Here is an 8,836-nt window from a genome sequence, read left to right as displayed (position 1 = left end):
ACACAAAGTTACTTTTGAATACAGACAGTATATTCTGTGCTGCCGAGCTTTGATCCTACACTTGTAGCCTGAATAAAACAGGTTCTTCTTGATTCTGCCTTCGATCTGTGGCACTGAATAAATCCAAAATATCCAAAATAGATGCAAAATCAACTCTTGCAAAGCATGGAGAAATTATGAAGTTCTACACCGATGGTCTTTTGAGGAGACATCAAGAGAAGGAGTTATGTCATACACTGTGAAAGACTTTCTAAAAACCCCTCTTTTTGTGAGTGATGGTTATGGGCCTCGGGACTCCCCATCACCACAGCTTTCCTCCTACCTGGAAGCTCTCCTCCTCACCGCCCCCCACAAGCCTGCTGCTTTATTATTTTTTTTCCCCCTCATTGCCAAATCCTTTTTCTTTCTGGAGCCCTCCATGTATATTCAAATGTTAATCAGGTGAACTTCTCTTACCTCTTCCATTCCTTAGCGTGGTGTCCCAGGTCAACACCAAAATGCCTCATTAAAAAAAAATGCCCAAGATTAGAGAAAAGTTTCTTTCTCCTTTAGAAAAGAGGAGGATTATACATACATATTTATATTTAATATTTTTCTTTTATTGCAGTCATGGACACATTTGGTGACCATGTCTCCTGTGTCCCTAGCCAAGTTATTAGTAAATCTGTTGAACAGGATTAGTTAGAGAGCAGAGCTCTGATACCGATCCTGGGCAAACCTTCCTGCAGACTATCTTGATGCACTAATGAACATCTTCAGGGGTTAACCATTCGGTCAGCTCATCCATTCAGCCACATTGTCCCATTTTCTAAGGATTTTTTATTGAAGAGTCTATCAAGTGCTTTGATGCAATTCATACTCTCTCTTGGGTTTCCTTGATCTAAAAAATCTCAGCACCCCACTGAGTTAGGGAACAAGAACAGCCTGGCAGGGTTTGTTCTTCAAGATCCCAAACTTATTTCTAGTGATCACTGTATCACTCTCTAAGTAATCACATTTTACTGAACCAATGGTCAACATCTGGTCCAAGCTCATTTGTTTATATTTTTTACAACTTACCTTATTTTCATCTTTTGCAAAATTGGAATGGCATTTGCCTGTCTAATCCATCTTTACTTCTCCCTGTATAGTTCCCAATAAGATTAATAACTCACTCTGGAACATCCACCTGTTACTGTCTAAAGCCCAGCATCACCATCATTTTAGCCTGTACTGTCTTTGCGTGTTAGTTTCCATGAGTTTACTGATCCCACTGTAGAAGAATATTGCCTTTGATTTTATCAAAATTAGTTGCTTTGGGGCTCCTGGGTGGCTCAGTGGGTTAAGCCTCTGCCTTTGGCTCCGGTCATGATCTCAGGTCCTGGGATCAAGCCCTGCATTGGGCTCTCTGCTCAGCAGGGAGCCTGCTTCCCCCTCTGCCTGCCTCTCTGCCTACTTGTGATCTCTCTCTGTCAAATAAATAAATAAAATCTTAAAACAAAACAAAACAAAACAAAACTAGTTGCTTTATCCCAGAAAGGATGCTCTGGATCATTCCTGGAATCTCCCTCTGATCAGTTAGGGCCTAACAGAGGTATTCAGGCCAAGAAGGACACTGGCAGGTCTTTAGGAGATAAGAGATGAAGACTCATCTGGGCTGTGTACCCCGTTGTGCCTGGCAGACAATCTGCCGTGTGACCTTCATGGCAGCCCCCCCAAAGAGGAGAAGGATGGAGCAGAGAGTTGGAAACTGGAACAAAGGCAAGCTTGACTATGATACAGATGGGGTGGAGGAGTGGTTGGCTGGATTCAGGAAGAGAGAGAGTAGAGGACTAGAGGCGTGACGAAGATGCTTTTAGCAGCAATATTTTTTTGTTCCTTTTTAACTAGCTTTTTTTAAAAAATGGAGAATGTAGTACTTGCACATGGTAAAATGTCAAAAAGAACAAAGGATGTACAGTAAGACAGTAAGATATATACCACTCTGGGCTCCCACTCTGAGGTTTCTGCTGCTAACTTCCAGAATGTTCTATGTATATATCAGCCTATATAGATATGTACATACTATTCCATATGTTAAAAATATGCAAATATATATACAAATACTCTGCTCTCTCCTTTTTTTTTTTTTTTCAGCTTATAGATTACATAGATTTACTTTGTTTGTTTAAGATCTACACCGTGTTCTACTGTATGGGTGTATCATAATTTTAACAGTAGTGCTTGGAGGGAATGAAAATAGAATGGTTGCCAAACACAGGGCATTAATACTAAATCTGAAGCAGAGGCAGTAAATGACAGGTGTTAAAAGGTCTATACTTCAGATACCGATGTAACCTGAGAAATGTCACTTCGATATCCTTTGCCTCAGTTTGCCTAGCAGGAAAGGGAAATCATTTTCCTTCTTGAGTCTAGTGTCAAAAAACATGAGTCAAATCTTAAACACAGGATTTAGGAAAAACAGCTACTGGAAAGGGTATGTATTAAGTTTTTCTCACCATCTAGAGGTGGGATGTGGGCAGAAGGCAAGCCTCTCTCTGGCTACAGCTATGCTAGATTGAGCTACCATTGGTGGTGTGTTTGCTGGGTTGAGGAACTAAGCAAGCGTGCTCTGGGCTTCTGTTCCTTATCTTGTCCTGTCACTGGCCCTGCCCGAGGGTGTACTAAGAAATGTTTAACCACTGCTCTCCACAATAATAAGAGCCCTGGTGCATAGTGTTGATTCCCACGGTGTAAATATTTTCCCCATGGCTGATTTCTGGCTATCAGTGTGCTGTCCCAGAATGGAGGGTTGGGGAGAGGGGCACACCGTTGGCCCTCCCCAGCTCTTAAGCTACTGTATACCAGAGGGGCTTGGGGATCAGAGGGGATCTCCTAAGGGACACCCTACATTTGTGAAGTCTGCATTTAGCAGGGGGAGAAAAGCCCTTTAAAAACAGAGGAAGGAGAATGGGGCCAGAGGGAGAAATGGGGTCAAGTCATAGAGTCTTAGAGGGAGATGTTTAAGAGGAAGTAGGTCACCTTGGGCCCATGAACTATGTCTGGAAACTCCATGAGACTGTCCAAGGCTCTCTTTCTACTTTGACTTAGGATAGGCACCCCTGCTGGTCTTCTTCTTCCTCTTTGCTTCTTTCCTCCCTCTCCCTTTCTTCCTGCCCCTTGTGCATGCCTTGGCCTCACTGACAACCCTTCAGCACTGCTTAGTTCTCCAGAAGCCACTAAGAGTTGAGGAGACCCCCCTGAAGCCCAAGAGAAGGTGGTGGGAAAGAGTCTTCGTGGGACACGGAGTGGAGAGAAAACTGCACTGTCAGCTTCCAGCCACTTCTGGTTTCCAGTCTCCTCTTGCTATGACGGAAAAGAGTCCCTGGACTTCCCTCTTGCCCTGCATTGTGGTAAGGGTCAGGGTCAAGTGTAGGGAGCTCTTTCAGTTCCATAGGGGCTGGTGCTCACCCTGGAGTCCGCCTGGTCTGACCTCCAGGAGGTTCATTGATAAGAACAGGATCCCCAGACACTGTGCACTTCAGTGTTTGTGTCTCTGAGGCTGGCCTTCTGGAGATGACCACACCCAGCTTCAGGTAAGTACTAGACTAGAGCATTCTCCTGAAGAGAGTTCCTGGCAGGGCACATACTGGTGGCCAGTCCTGCCCAGTAGGGTTGGCATCGTGCACCAAGCATGTCCCCCTCTGCCCTTCTTATTCTAAAGCCAAGTGGGCTCAAATAATAAGAGTAAGAGGCTAATGAGGTCAAGGTCAGGAGAAGGATTCCCTCGCTGTAAGTTGCTGTGTTAGTCCTGTGGTTCCATTTTGGCTTCATAACGGAGCATTTCCAACAACACCTTGTCCCTGCTCCGTGTTGTCTGGGATCTCAGTCGGAAAACTCAAAACTAGAATGATCGGAAGACGTGAATGGGCCTGGAGAATCCTTTTCCAAATTGGCTCGCTCATGGGATGTCAAGTTTTGCTGGTAGCTGGCAGGTAGCCTTGGTTCCTTTCCAAAGGCTGCTTGAGGGTCCTCACCACTCTGCCCCAGAGTGAGGGACACAAGGCACCGAGCTGGAGGCTGCCATGTTTCTTATGACCTGACTTGGAAATCACACACGGTCACTTCTTGGCCACCTCAGTCCGCTCTGATTCATGGGGGGAGGGGACGGCCTGAGGGCAAGAGTACGAGTTGGTGAGGATCATTAGGGCTATTTCGGAGGCTGGCTGTCACAGTCATTTAGGAGATGATACTTAGACCCCCTGACAATCATCTTGGATGATTATTAGACAAGTTATTAGACATGTTATTAGACAAGTGTTCGACCCACCAGCACAAACCCATCTTCATTACAAGGAAAATGACTTCAGACCTTCGCGCTCTTTGTACCCTGGTCAGAGGAGCCAAGTGCCTCACTTAAGCTACTTGGCAAGTGAGCTAGGCAGAGGCAAGATGGAGCCACCATGCGGGAGCCATGAATTGTATCTAGTCCTTGGAATTCAGGCACTGTCGGATCCCATGCACCCCGAGACTGAAGGGTTTACCCTGACTTGTTGAGCAAGATATAGAACTGGCCAGAGCCTGGGGCTCTGCTATTTCTGGTCAGTGAAGTCAGGTCTCATCCCTCCCTCCCCCATCCCCACCCCCGTACCTCCATCCCATTTCCGCCACTGCATCCTCTAACTTCTAGTTCTTACAGTTGAAAATACAGATTTCTGTGTTAGCTGAAAGAGTAATTCTGGAGAGGGGTGGTGCGTGAAGGGGTCTGGGAACGCAGGGGAGGAGGACTTGGACTGTGGGAGCTGCTTTAGGGCCCAGATGACCAAAATCCACACAGTGTGTAAGTGGGGGCGGGGGTGGGCATCCTCACTGTCTTGGTACCAGCCCCCTAGCATGGCCTGGGAAACCACAGCAGAGCAGCAGGGCTGGCCGTGTCCAACAGTGTGGGTGGGCAGAGGTGATGAGAGTGATGTCGTTCTGTCAAATGGCTTGTAGGCAATAGACCTCAGTGATGGCGCCCATGGAGAATAACGTGATCCAACTGGCTGCTGAGCACAACTACCATGGCCGGGGTGGGGGACAGTCTGTGACATAATGAGGGGAGACATGGAAGGGGTTCTCGGTAGAGACCAGGTCTATGCGAACAGAGGCAGGCTGGGAGCTCAGGTTTGGGTGTTAATGTGTGTCTTCACTGGGACCTACAGGCTCAAGAAGCCTGGGACAGTCTGGTTCTACTGACAATATGCAGCCCTGTACCAAGTTCAAGCTACAATTAAGGACTCTGGTGACTCAGGGATGCTCCTCCCCCACTCTCCTCCAAGGACACTCATTTCTCTGTCCTTTTTTTTTTTTTTTTTTTTTTTTACTGTTCTATGGCCTGGAGACTCAAAAATAGAACCCTTGGGTTGGAAGCTTACTTAACCCCTTAGGAATCAGAGGAAAGAATAAGTTCTTATCAATGGACTGAGAATCTTGAGAGCAGCTGTTAGACCTCCAAGTGGTAGCTTTCTACAATGCGGATTGAAGGTTGCTGGAGTGTACAATGGACATCTGGTGACACACCCAGGAAGCAAGGGATAGTGAGGAGTTGGGGCCCTTCCTGCTGTCCACAGCATATCCAGTGGTGTGCCTGGGGAAGGCTCCCTTTCCTCCCAGTTTCTGCGCGAGTTGGGATACTGTTGCTATTTCTACTGTCCTGCAGGTGGCGCCACAATTTAGGTTTTTAAGCTGACGACTGCCTGTGGTTTTCAGCCATCGCGCGGTGCACTACAAAAATCCAGCCATGGGGCCAGGTCTTGGGGGAAAAAATTTCTCTATAGCACCACCAGGCTCTGGTGATTTATTTAACAAGCAAATCTGGCTTTTATCAACTTAAATAGCAGTTCTGTTCCTAGGCTAATAAAATGGTGGTAGCTAAGTGAGGGAAAACGTAAGGATTTCTTCTCTTCACGCCTATTAAATCTGGCCCTTTTCTTCCGCCGTGAGAGATGAGCCAATACTTTTCTCCTCACGCCCCTCAATAAACCACAACCAAATTGCCATAAAAATCACCTCCTTGGAAGATAGGACTTTATGACATTTCACTTCTCCCTCTTGTGGCCATGGGACCAGGCAACGACTGACTACCCGGTTTCCTCACCAGCCTGCGATGGAAGGGGTGACTTACCCATCCAGTGTCAGCCGGGGAGAAAGCTTGGGTCCGTCTTCACCCCTCCCCAGCTGTCAGGGGCTGCAGGAGGTGGGAGATGGAGAAGCGTTTGTAATGAATGCCAAAACCCATTTTGAACTGTTAATATCAAGTCTGCCCTTCCCAGCGTGCCTATTCATAAAGTAGGGTCAAGACAACAGAGGACCTTCCTGTCCCCCTGTATTGTGCCATTTAAAAAAGCACATGTCCTTCTGCAAGGCTGCACTAATTCCTTGGGTGTGTATTGTGTTTATTTTAGAGTTTCCAAGCACGGGAATAGACAGCATCTCCTTTGATTGTCATGACCCGTAAGGGTAAGTCGGGCAGGTGAGAATGGGAGATCGCGGGTGGCAGTGCTCGGACCAGGACCCAGGTCTTCACCCTTCCAGGGTAGGACCTCTCCCCCGATCCCACCCTCCAGCCTTGAGAGAGCACATCCAAGTGGCCAGAAAGATAATAATAGTAATAACAGTAAAAATCACGCCCCACGCCGTTGCTGATTCGACCCTTCTTGTTCTCCCTCAAAATGACATTATCACCACCCCTTCAACACCGCTTCCCCCGTACTACTAACTGGAAGGGGAAGGGGGGGAAAGGCAGTTGGCCACATGGCCCTATTAACGATGAGCGAATCGGCCAGGGCCCCTCACCTGCCCATTGTTGGCCAGCTTTGTGTTCCACTCCTTTTCTGTCATTTGGGTCTGTTATTACTCCTCAGGCACCCCATGGCATCCATTTTTCTGAATGAAAATAAAAGACACCACACACTAGGCAGGAGATAAAGAATAATAAAAATATTTTATTTGCCACCTCTAAAAAAGGTCTTTGACTTCCCATCCATCCATCAGAAAATGACCCTGGGGCTCACCAGCAATATTCATGCATACACACACACACACACACCCCACACGAGTACATGGAGGGAAAAATCAGTTGTATTAAAAATACACGTTCGAGCAGCTAAAGACGCAGGCAAAGCTGTTTCCTTGCTTCCCTTTCTTTCAGCATTTTTATGACATACCCTGAAAGCCAAATGGCAAGCAGACATTTGAAAGGCCCCCCTGCCCCCCTCCCCAGCCCCCCTGCTTTTATTGAGCTATATCCCTTAAGTAACCCATTACGGTTTTCCATGTGGCTATCTGCACTGTCACCTCTGGGAAAGGCCCATGATGGTCCTGCGCAGCAATTGTAGGAAAGATGCCCCAAAGTGGGGCCAGAACCAAGTGAGGACCGCCTCACAGGAGCCAAACCCCGGCTCCTCCTTAAATTTTGCATCCTGGGCACCTCATCTTAGTTTCAGTCCTGCCTCGAGAGTCCTTTGGCCCTGGGCATTGAGTTATTTTGTTATGTGTTTCTCTGGACTTCCGAAACTAACCTGATATTGTGTGCTTTATCTAGAGTCTGGGATCCAGGGTTTCTGAGAATAGAGGAGCCAGATCAATGTATTAACGCAAGCTAATAAGATAACTCCTTGCTGCTTTCTGGGCCACGCAATCCTCAGTGGAGAAGCAGAAGCTAAACGGGCTCCACTCTGTCTCCCAGAATACCCTCTAAGCAAACTAGCAGATGTCTGGTTTCCTCCGTGAGCTGGTGTGGCTCATCTTTCTGTCAAGGCACCTACCTTTGAGAGCAGAGTTTCAGCGGGGCACTATCAGGGCTGGCACAGCTTGGCCTGCGGGAGCTGCCCACCTGGGGGCTTGTGGAGCTGGTCAGCTCACATGTCCTTTCAAAGACTCCCCAGTGTACAACTCGGATTCCTGTGAAAATATAACCCCCGCAGGAAGATGTAGGGATTTTCGCTGTAGTCAATCATTTCCACCTGATGGGAAGAGTCTGGGGAGATGTTTTGGTGGGAGGAACAGTAATGGGCAGGACGTTGGCTGGGAGAAGGAAACTTGAAGAGGAGTCGGGGAGGGAGGAGGCCCCAAACTGTGGCTCCATTGGCAGGTCCTCTGTGACTGTAGCCCCTGTGAGAAGGCGCTTTAGTGGCACAAGGGAGGGTCCTGCCCTGGGCCTCTTGGGGGGGGGGGAGGGCTGGGGCCCTAAGTGTGGGAATCACCTAGGCGTCTCCTGCTGTGTGGGGTACCTTTCTAGGAAGATCCAGGCAGAGGTTTCTGAGGTAGTGCTCCCCACTTCAGATCCCACGTGGTGGTTTCCTCTCTGCCAGACGACTGTCTCAACCACAGCAAGGTGCTGATTGCTTTCTTCGGACTTCAGAAAGTGCCCTGATGTCCGCATTGTCTATCTTGGTGTGGTCTAGGTTTCTGAGAAGAGGAGGCAGGTCAGTCTGTGGATGTAAACATGAATTGAGTCAGGTTACTGAGCGAGCTCTAGGGCACTTGGCCATTCATGCTCTCTCCCCCAGGCCTCCGTCCTTGGGTGCTGTGTGTGTGTGTGTGGGGGGGGTGCTTTGGTGGGGCGCTGGGGTTCTGATTAGGAGTAGGTACCTGTGCCCGTGTCAGCTCTGAACACCTGAGGGTGCCTCTGACCGATCGGCGGCCCCATCCCGAGAAGGCTGACGGTTGCCTCCTTCCGAGTACGCGCCCTGCGCCCGTGTCACCATCTACGCGTCCCCCTCTGCCCCATATTGCGCCCGGCAGGGTGGGCGAGGGGTCGAGGGGGTGTCGGCAAACGCCCGTGCGGGGGAGCGCGGGCGGGGCGGGCGGCGGTGGGCGCGGAGCTCCGGGGAGG

General features: G+C 48.7%; 1 long non-coding RNA gene across 1 annotated transcript; it reads right to left on the bottom strand.

Annotated features, from left to right (window-relative positions):
* Nucleotides 1-6,924: 6,924 nt before the first annotated feature.
* LOC131830444 (uncharacterized) lies at nucleotides 6,925-8,717 on the bottom strand. Its single transcript, XR_009353169.1, has 2 exons — nucleotides 8,232-8,717; nucleotides 6,925-7,902 (listed from the first exon to the last, which is right to left on the bottom strand). It is a non-coding gene; the product is annotated as an uncharacterized LOC131830444 (long non-coding RNA).
* Between the last annotated feature and the right edge of the window lie 119 nt (nucleotides 8,718-8,836).

This window comes from Mustela lutreola, chromosome 4, assembly GCF_030435805.1.
Source record: "Mustela lutreola isolate mMusLut2 chromosome 4, mMusLut2.pri, whole genome shotgun sequence".
Classification (NCBI taxonomy): Eukaryota; Metazoa; Chordata; class Mammalia; order Carnivora; family Mustelidae; genus Mustela; species Mustela lutreola.
Note: the sequence above shows the minus strand (reverse complement) of the source record. Positions and strands in the feature narration are given on the sequence as shown.